Source organism: Dipodomys ordii, unplaced genomic scaffold (assembly GCF_000151885.1).
Source record: "Dipodomys ordii isolate 6190 unplaced genomic scaffold, Dord_2.0 Scaffold57, whole genome shotgun sequence".
Lineage (NCBI taxonomy): Eukaryota > Metazoa > Chordata > Mammalia > Rodentia > Heteromyidae > Dipodomys > Dipodomys ordii.
In genome coordinates, this window is record NW_012267273.1 from 7,541,733 (window position 1) to 7,552,348 (window position 10,616).

Consider the following 10,616-nt stretch of genomic DNA (forward strand, 5'->3'; position numbering starts at 1 on the left):
CCACCAACAGCTGACTCCCCTAGAGACTGAGAGGATTATACTAAACTTAGGTGTGTTACACAATATGTTAAACTTCTACCCACACCTCAGTCAGAACTTTGCAACTAGTACTTTCCACCCTGCATTAAGCCACCATCACCTGTAGCCACTGCCCCAAATGGAAACCATTCATAACTCTGACCCTAATCCACCCCCACCCCCATTCTTTTACCGTACTATTCCCTTACCATACTCTGCAAATCCTGTGAGCTCCCAACACATCTTCCCATAGGAACTTTTCCATCTACCCACCTCTTGACTTCTCCTTGAGGGTACCACTTCCCTCCCCAGGGTAGGAGAATGCATTCATTCTCCAACAGCCAACATACCTCAGTGTCAAGAGTTAGGTCAGCATTTTATCTACTCTCAGCCTGTTGTTTCTCTAAGACAAAACACCTGTCATTTGGAGGTGTATACCTCCTATTACATCTTGTAACTTCTTCATTTTGAATTGCCTCCTAAATCTTATTAAAGTAACAGGAAAAAAAATTCCTGCCTGACTCACTGTCTTGCTCATCATTCTAGGCTGTACAATTGTCTAGGTTACTAAAGCATCCATGGCCAACTCTAAAGCCTCTATTCCTTCATCTCAATTCCATCAAGTTCATCTTAATTTAAACTCCATTTCTACCCAAGTGTTTTATGACCAATCATTTTATTATGTTTAACGGGTAATCTCAACCTCCTTGTAATATTGTCTTTCATATGTAAAATGCCAACTCTTGTCAGTACAGTTTGCCTACACTTGGCCCTATTGACCCTATGATCTATTGTTTCAGTCTCTATCATTGATAAGCTTTTCAATATATCTTCTGTTTTTTAAATCACATCAGCTCAACAAAATCCAGGTCTTATATCAAAACCAAAGTCAACCCCAGCTGTATATCCAGGTCATGTGGGGCTTATGAAGAAGATCCAATAACACACCACTCAAACAACACAAATTCATATCCTGAATCATGGGTCCTGGAATTCTTTCTGTACACATTGTCAGCCCCTCCATTCTGATTCATCACACATTCTGTTTCTTTGAGAAAAGAATCCATCAAGCAGGAAGTCACTTATTCATCCCCAACTACCACGTTGGCCCCAATCATAGCAATCTATGGTCTGCTGCTGTCTTTGCATATTGAACTCAAGTTATTTTATTGTCCCTTCTTTGCACCTCTTGCCTTCTTCCTACCTTAAAGTCCTGGTTCCATAAGTGACCATATTTCTCTTTGGCATTTTTAACTTTTTTCCTAGACTATTAACTTTTTCAGTAGTACTTAAAAACAGTCTCTGCCTTTCCCTTTAAAAACTATGCATATTCTCCACAAATCTAAGAGCCAGTAATGAATGCTTATTAAGAATTTACCATGTGTAAGGAATGGCACTAAAATTTGGACATCCATTATTATAATTAATCCTCACATAATCCTTAAGGTAGATAATATCTCCAGATTACTGAAAATGAAATGAAAAGTAAAAATCATTCAACAGGCAATTGGCAGAGCCAGACTTTCCACTCAGATGTCAGACCACCGAGCCTATGTTGTTTCATAAAAGAAATATACCATACTTACTAGTTCCCTTCTCTTACCTATCAGACAACTTTCTGACTTTTTAGCTTAATTTGACTCAGCCTTTATTTTCAGAAATCTTATACATGCAAAGAGTGGACAGCTTGCATAAAAGTCACAACTTTGTAGAGTTCTTAATTCCTCTCATTCCTGTTTCTCTTTCCATTATCCTGAACTCACCAGAATCCTCTCGGAACTTCCTTTCTTCTGTCTTCTTAGTGTTTATATTCTCCACAATTCCATCCTGTCTGTCTTCTCAGCCTACACACTCTCCTTGGATGATCTCATTTATTCCAATGGCTTCAACTGCCATCTATACACATTTCAAGCAGACAGAATAGCTACTTGGCCCATTCAAGTGACGCTGACAGGTTGAAATGCTGAGGAGTGACACCTGGAGACAGACAGGCCACCCAAACAGACCCATGAGGGAAACATTTACTGTGATAAATTCATGTCATTGACCAGTATCTGACTCTTGGACTTGCTCAGAAACTTGAACAGAACACTGTCAGAGTATTTTAAACAACAGAGGCTAATGTATACAACTGGTATGCCAAAATATGAGTTACCAATAAAGAACATGACTGTCTGGTGAATCTGATGTATGTGTCCATCTAACCAGGGCCTTCTGTCCCCATAAAGAACAGACATGAGGTTAAATGATCTGAAGTCTGTTTAATATGTGGGCATCCAGAACAAGGGCAGTTAATCAGAGATTGTAATATGTAATGACATCATTACATATTTAAAAGGATAAACACTCCATCTCTACAGCAGAATCCTGAAGATGAGTAGACTGATTGGTTATTCAAGTATAGAGTCAATTAACACTTAGAGTCCTGGTTAGAACTTAGCTGTATAATACTCAAGTGTGTTTCTGTGACTGATTTTCATTGCTTCGCTACAAATTTTTGGTGGGTGCTCATTTGAATGAATCAATATAGAGAGGACTTACTACCAAGACTCACAAACCTGAAAGTAACCTTGTCTTGTGAAGGAAACTTTGCCGTTCTTCTGTTATAGACTAATTCCATATTTTAGCCACCAGAAGGCAGTGTTATTTTTCCTTTCCTTGTGTTCTTAGGACCATGGCCCCTGGACTTCCTTAATAGCTAAGGGATCTGTACTCTTCTTTAATGGCCAACAGGCCTCATATCTCCCTTTTGGAATTAAGATTTAATAATTTGCACATTTCATCTCTCAACTGTCAGGGCTTCCTCCTTCCAAAGTATCCAAGAGATAGAAATCTAAAATGAAAACCCAATCATGTCACTCCTGGCTTATAATCCTCCCAGGCTTCTGTCAGCTTTTATCATAAAATCCAGACTCCTTAATGCCTTTAAAAACAACTTTAGTCATGCAGTTCCTCAGGCTTTGGTCTAGGCCAGGCTTCCTCCAGAAACTTCTTGTTGACCATCACACTCTTGAATTAGATATACTGTTGTGGGCTCACAGGGCACTCTGTGCTTCTTTCCACTACAAAATATATTGTTATCCTACCTGCCTGTCTCCTTACAGACTTAGCTTTCTTGAATGCTTTGCTTTATTGTCTTTGAAGGGTACAGAGCATAGTCCCTGAAAAAAATGGCAAGAAAGCTGTTATTGGTTGGTGATTGGGTGGGTGGTGAATGGATGGATGGATGGATGGATCGATGGATGGATCGATGGATGGATATAATGGCTTGCCTTTGGGTATTTATATTCTCTAGCTGTTTCCCCATCATGTCAATGGCCTCCCACTCAAAAGAACAGTGTAGCACAGAACATATACATCTCAGACTTTCAGTGTATTAGAATGTTAGATATAACAAGTAAACTGGATTGAATTATCCTTTAGGATAATAGGTTAATTAGACAAATTGATATACTATTTATCAAGGAGGTTTTTGTTTCACTTCTTCATCATATAATGTAAATATTATACTACTTTCCTGGATAGTTGGCTTCCTCCTTCAATCTCTATGTCTTTGAGCAACATCATCATTATACATATATATGTATATATATATGCATATATATACATATATATATATATATATTGGCAGTTGTGGAGCTTGAACTCTGGGCCTGGGTGTTGTCCCTCAGCTCTCCAACTCCAGGCTAGCGCTCTACCACTTGAGACACAGCACGACTTCCAGTTTTCTGAGTGGTTTACTGGAGATAAGAGTCTCATGGACTTTCCTGCCCAGGCTGGCTTTGAACCATGATCCTCAGATCTCAGCCTCCTGAGTAGCTAGGATTACAGGCGTGAGCCACCAGCACCTGGCTCTATAATATTTTTTAAAGATTTTGCCATATATTGCTTTATTTAAGCATGGTCATATGACCAAGATAAAATACAGATTATCATACTTGACATTTTATATAAGTCTATTTTAATTTTATTCTCCACAGAGATCAAAAATATTCACAGGATTCCAAAGAGAAGGGAAAAAGTAAGTTTGGAATCCCTGCAGACTTGTGTGGAACCATTTAGGCAGATCCTTTATATAGGATCTATCACTGTGACATTCCTTCAACCTGATCAAATTTGAGAGTGGAAACAGTAGATGAATGAATCAAGAAAATGTGGTATAACACACACACAATGGAATTCTATGCTTCCATCAGAAAGAAGGACATCGCCCCATTTGTTAGGAAATGGAAAGACTTGGAAAAAATCATATAAAGTGAAGTAAGCCAGACCCAAAGAAATAGGTCCCATGGTTTCCCTTATTTGCTATAATTAGTATATGTCTAGGATAATCTTATCAGATGAGCAGAATAGCTCAATAGCTATGTACATATGACCACATAAGCAAAATGAACTCTAAGACATTAACACAAGAGGTTTTCCTTTGTTGTTGTTGTTTTAATGTACTATATGATTTATTTTGTTTCTTTTGCATGTTCTTCCCCCTGTGGTTGTCACTGTATTTGATTTTGGTACTGTGGTATTGAATATACATTGATTTGAATTAGGAAAGGGAAGGGGAACAACAGAACAGTGAGACAAAGAACCAATGCAATAGCAATATACACAAGGCAATATGTTGGAAATGATCTGAACAACTTGGGGGTGGGGAGGGTGGGGGGAATGGAAAGTAGGAGAAAAATGAGGGAAGGGGTTACAAGTTTGACGAGAATTGTACTTCTTACCTTACTTATGTAACTGTAACCCCTCTGTACATCATTTTGACAATTAAAAAAATTGAGAGTGGGCAGACTGACAGCATGCAGCTGAGATCTTCTAGGTGACATATAAGTCCCCCAAAATTATCTGCTTACACATTCAATAATGAAGAGTCAGGCATTGGCTGGATCACAATGATCCTTCCATTTCATATTTAAGCTTCCATGAAAGTTATAGTCTCACAAAAAAGAGCATCCTTATCAAATGAGTATGTTCTAATTTTTAATCTTCTAACTTCAAAAGCAAAGGTTAGGCAGGCATGGTGGTCATGCCTATAATCTCAGTTCCTCAGGAGATGGAGAAAAGAAGATCGTAAGTGAGGGTTGACCAAAGCAAAAGCACGAGTCCCTGTTTGGAACAAAACAAACAACAACTAAAAGCAAAATGACTAAGGGTGTGGATCAGTGCTAAGCACCTTGAGTTCAATACCCAGTACCAGCCTCTCCCCTCCAAAAACAACCCAAAACTGTAAACTTACGAGATATGAAATCAAGATTTAAAAACTCAGAGAAATCATCGGTATTTCCCATATGTCTACTCTGAACTGGGCCTAAAACAACAAAACAGTTGCCCAAAGAGGTCAATACTTAGGGAGAAAAGTGAGAAAATAAAGGCTGTTAACAATAGTCATTGCTGCACGCCACTCATAGCTCATGCCTGTAGTTCTAGCTACCCAAATAATCAGCAAAAAGCAGAGTTGGAGCTATGATTAAAGCAGCAGAGTGCCAACAGAATAAGAAAGCGAAGCAACTCAAGGTTCAGAGTCCAAACTCTGTTACCAGCAAAAATAATAATTATTATAACAGTTAATTTGTGCTTACTCAGAAATATGTCATTTAAAAAAATGATCTAAGGGAGTATGTAGTCAAGAATCCAATGTACATCCTACAAAATTAAGAAAAGTGGGGGAAGTAGTAGGTAGAGCAAGAATATATGAGAATGTCAAAAGGGGTGACCCTGATAAAGATATACTGTATTCATAAACTGCTTTGTTGAATGCAACTCCTTAGTACAACGACTTAAACTGTGTATGCGTATGTATATATTGTGTCTCCCGATTCAACCAAAGAAAACAACTACAACCAAAACTTCATTCTGTAGCAGCCATCAAGGAGTCTGTTAAATAGAAAATGCCCCTAACAAATTTATAATATTTGATTTACCAAAATTTAGTCTCTATACGTGGGGAAAAAAATTTTATTACTCATATAAAAATGCCTCTACATTTCCTCAGCAAACACTCAGTGACACGGATCCTTTCCTTTGAATGAATATATTTTTTTCACCTTGAGAAACAAAAGTTAGCATTGTCCAACTGAAATCTCTTACTCTTGAGACTAGGGCTATGGCTCAGTGGTAGAGCATTTGCCTAGCCTTGGGGTTTGATCCTCAGCATGGAGAAAACAAACAACCCTCTCAGTCTTAAGTTGTCGTGTATTTCCCTCCTTTGGATTCTGCTTAGACTTAACAGACCAATTCTTTTCCTTGTAAGAATCTCGCTTCTTGTAGAATATGCTAGCGGCTAAGGAAGACTAACAGTGTCATGGCTATTTCCGACACTGAAGTGGAAAGCATATCAATTTGGAATTCAGTTTACAGAAATCTGTGTATGTTTTTAAAGCCTGAATGTATAATATTTTCCTTCTAAAAATCTTTCTGTCCATAATGGTTTCAAGTGATTTTGCTGTTGCTCAAACAGTCCACAGAATCTTTTATTACAAAAGTCCTGCAGTGTTTTCTTAACAATATGCAGGTCTTGCTGAACACAAAGTCATTGTGGATTGACAGGTTTTATGATAACCAAACCTTAAACTAGAGACAAGCAACGGTGATATTTCTCTCACTAAGTCCTTTCTACTTTCAATCTCTATAGTCACTAGCTATTCACAATATTATAAGAAAATAGCCTTTGAAGTTAACCTACCAATGCACTAATTTTATAGATAGAGAAACCACAATAGGGCAGGGTTAAGTTATTTGCTTAAATGACAAGGATATGGAAAAGTTGTGTTCCAGTTTGGATGTTCTTTTTACTACTTTACATTTGCATTTGGAAAAGTACTGGTTGAATGATTTTTCTAAACTATGTTCAATTTTAGCCTCAGGAATAAAACCAACATGCCAGTAGTTGGACACAATAAGACTCCAGAGATTTTCAAGTTCTCCTCCAATCTCTTGAATTCTCTCCACACAATCTATCACTTGCATTTCTTTACTATCCTCGTTGAGTCATCCATGATTTCCACATTGCTAAATTCATTAGCCAGTTCTCTGTCCTCCTCTTAATTGACAAATTAGTCTTTCTCCTTTGAAACACAGTCTTCTCCTGTCTTCAGGACAATATATCCTCTTCTCTTCCCTGACTTCAGTTTCTCTGGCAGCTTTGCTGGTATATCCTCCTCTCCATGGCAAAACATTAGAATCTCCTAGGCTGAGTCTTCACACCTTTCCTCTTCTTCATTTATAGTCAGTCCCTTAACAGTCCCATCCAATCTGCTGCCCTAAATACTATCTACAGGTATGCCTTTGGACCCAAAATTTATATCATAATCAAACCTTTCTTCCTGAGCTCTGCTACCACATATCCAGCTGCTTTCTTCCACCTCCATTTGGATATCAAAAAGCATCTTAAAGTGAAGCACATTGGAAAACAAAATCGGGGAGGCGGGAGGGGAAGAAATTGGGGAGGGGGGGTAAACAAGAAATGCACTATTTAAGAGGCTGTACATGTTTTCTTTTGTGTTTGGATTCTTTGTACTTTTTCATGTTCATAAAGTTGAAGAGCACAAAAAAGAAATGTACTCACTACCTTACTGTAACCCCTCTGTATATCACCTTGACAATAAAATTTTAAAAAGAAAAACAAAAGCCTCAAACTCACCCTTTCTCAAATGTGCTTCTTACTCTCTCTTCCATCTTAAGAGATGGTTGTGCTGTGCTTCTAGTCACTTAAGCCAAGTCCTGAGGACATGCCTTATCTTCTGTGTTTTCCTCAGACTCTACTGTACAATACATTACCCAATCCATTCAGTGTCCCCTTCAAACTACATACAAAGCCTAACTATTTCTGTACACAAGGCAGACCAGCATCTTCTGCTGACTTACTCCATGCTTTATGAATTCTTCCAGTGTCCACCCTTGCTACATTTCCAATTCTCTCCAACACAAATCATCAGATCACGTCACTGCTCCATTGAAAACTTTACAATTTGCCATCCAAAGACACAGGGACATTTGAGCCTTTTTCTGACCTGGCCCCATCTATTTCCTAACCCCAGCTCCTAAGTTCTCCCTACCTTCACAGTATTCTTGACACATTGGTCTTTTCATTGTTTCTTGAACTCATCAGGATCCTCTTGCCAGAAGGGCTTTTCATTAATTATTCATCTGCCTTTGGTCTTTCCGCAGCTACCCTATCACTCCCTCCCTCACCTCCTCCTAGTTTTTGTTCAAAGAGATCTTGTCTTTGGGAGCTTTCCCAGCCACTGTATTTAAAATTCCAATAGTCTCTATCCATGCTTTTCCATGGCAATTATCACCATCAAAGGTATCTAATGCATTTTAATTATTTTCTTAATTGTTTGTGTCCTTTTCCTCCAATAGAAAGTATGGTGAGCACTGGGGATTGTATGTGTTTTTATTTCTTTCTGTATCCTCAGTGCCTGAAGCAATGCCTAACATCTAGTAGGTAGGTGAATGAAGAATGTATAATATGATCAGATATTTAGGAAGAAAAGGGAAACATAATTGGGAAAGAGAAGGTGGAACTTTTCCTTTTGTAAAAGCAACTTGTTAGAAACACCATGGGGCTCTCTCCCTTTTTGTCTCTGTCTCACAGAGAAAAGGAGAAATAGGAATAATAAAAGGAACTATAAACCAGTCATTGATGACTCACGCCTGTAATCTTAGCTACACAGGAGGCTGAGATCTGAGGGTTGCAGTTCAAAGCCAGCTCTGGCAGGAAAGACTGTGAGACTCTTATCTCCAATTAACCAGAAAACTGGAAGTTTGCCATGGCTCAAAGTGGTAGAGTGCTAGCCCTGAACTAAAGGAGCCCAGAAACTGTGCCCACACCCAGTCAAACCCCACTACTGACAGAAAAAAAAAAAAAACTGTATAGTCAAGAACAACCATCAGTCCTCCTCTGAAGTTGTGTTCCAAAGAAGGGAGGGGATACATTTCGAGTGCTGAAAATACAGAAAATATTAATACAAAAGATTCCAAAAGTTTGATAACATGTTGGAGATGATGTGGAAAAATATGAACTTTTAGACACTTTTTTTTTGGTGGGGTGAGGCCCTGGGTTCAACTCCTCAGTACCACATAAGCAGAAAAAAAGCCAGAGGTGGCACTGTGGCTCAAGTAGTAGAGCACTAGCCTTGAGCTAAAGAGCTAAAGGCCCAGAGTTCAGCCCCCCACAACCACCACCACCAAAGAAAAAAGAAAGAATTAAGCAGAGTTACTGGAACCTAGCAATTCTACTTTTAATGATACACCCAAGAGAAATGAAAACATAACCACAAAGAAACTTGCACATGAATATTTATTTTTAAAAAAGATTGTAATAGACAGAAACCAAAAATCCATCACAAACTAATTTATTAACAAAAATATGGGACGCTATTCAATGCAATAGTATTTGACTATAGGAAATAATGTTCTGATATATGCTACCACTTGAATGACACTTGAGAAGATTATGTAGCCAGTTACACAATGCCATCTAATATACGATTCTACTCATATTATAGTTTAGAACAGGAAAACTAGAGAGACAAAAAAGCAAACTAGTGGTTGCTTACGTCTGGAAGGGAACTATAAAAGGGAGCTAAAATGTACTAGATTTCTTTATGAATTGAAGATCACATTCTAAACTTGACTGTGGTAATCCTTTCACATAGCTTAGGATACAGTGGAACTCACTTAATTATGTATTTTAAGTGGATGAATAGTATGGCAAGGGAATTACATCTCAAGAACGAAGTAACAAATTTATACAGCAAATATGATTGGGGAGTAGGACACTGTCCAAATGCTAATCAGCATCAAAAGGTAGATTTCCCTTTCCATGACCCCTGGCTGCCTCTGGTACCTCCTCTTCTCCCCCGTGGCTATTGCTCCTGTATTGCCTTTCCATGTGCTCATATTAAAATGGCTTTCTATCACCTCATCATCTCCAGAGGAGACATTCTTCCTCTTCTACAACTTTCTACGTCATTTTTCCTTTTTTATGGTACTAAGGTTGAACTTGGGACCTTTGTGCTAGGTAGGCAGGTGTGGTACCACTTTATTCATGCTTCCAGCCCATTCTCCATATACCTTCCATGCAACTTTATCACAAGCACGCCTTGCCCCAAACTCTTAAATATAGCTCCAAAGCAATCACATGGTAAGTACTTGGTCACAATTTTTAGACTACATCCCAGAACATAACCACCATTTCAGTTAGCTAATTGTGATAGTACTCAACAGCACTCAAATCATTAAAACAATTAACTTAATTCACTATATTAACTTTGTATATTACTTCTTTCCACATTGTTCTATGTGAATATATGTTTGACACTGTGAAAAAACCTTATGCAACACAGAGACTCATGAAATGCCACAATGAGAAGTGACTTCAGATAATGTTTAGATTCAGTTCTCTCATTTTTTAATTAAAGAAAGTAAGGTTTAAAAGGAAAATTGACGTTTCTATTGTCACTCAGAAAAACAGCCAATCCCTATTCATGACTCTTTCTGTTCTAACCCCATCACCAACACAAAAGAACCAAAACCTCAGAATGATTACACACACACACACACACACACACACACACACACACACACACACACAC

At 38.2% G+C, this 10,616-nt stretch overlaps 1 protein-coding gene across 1 annotated transcript in view; it reads right to left on the minus strand.

Annotated features, from left to right (window-relative positions):
- Hmcn1 (hemicentin 1) overlaps positions 1-10,616 on the minus strand; it is a 450,607-nt gene that overhangs the window by 437,518 nt on the left and 2,473 nt on the right. The gene's annotated exons all lie outside the window — the stretch shown is intronic.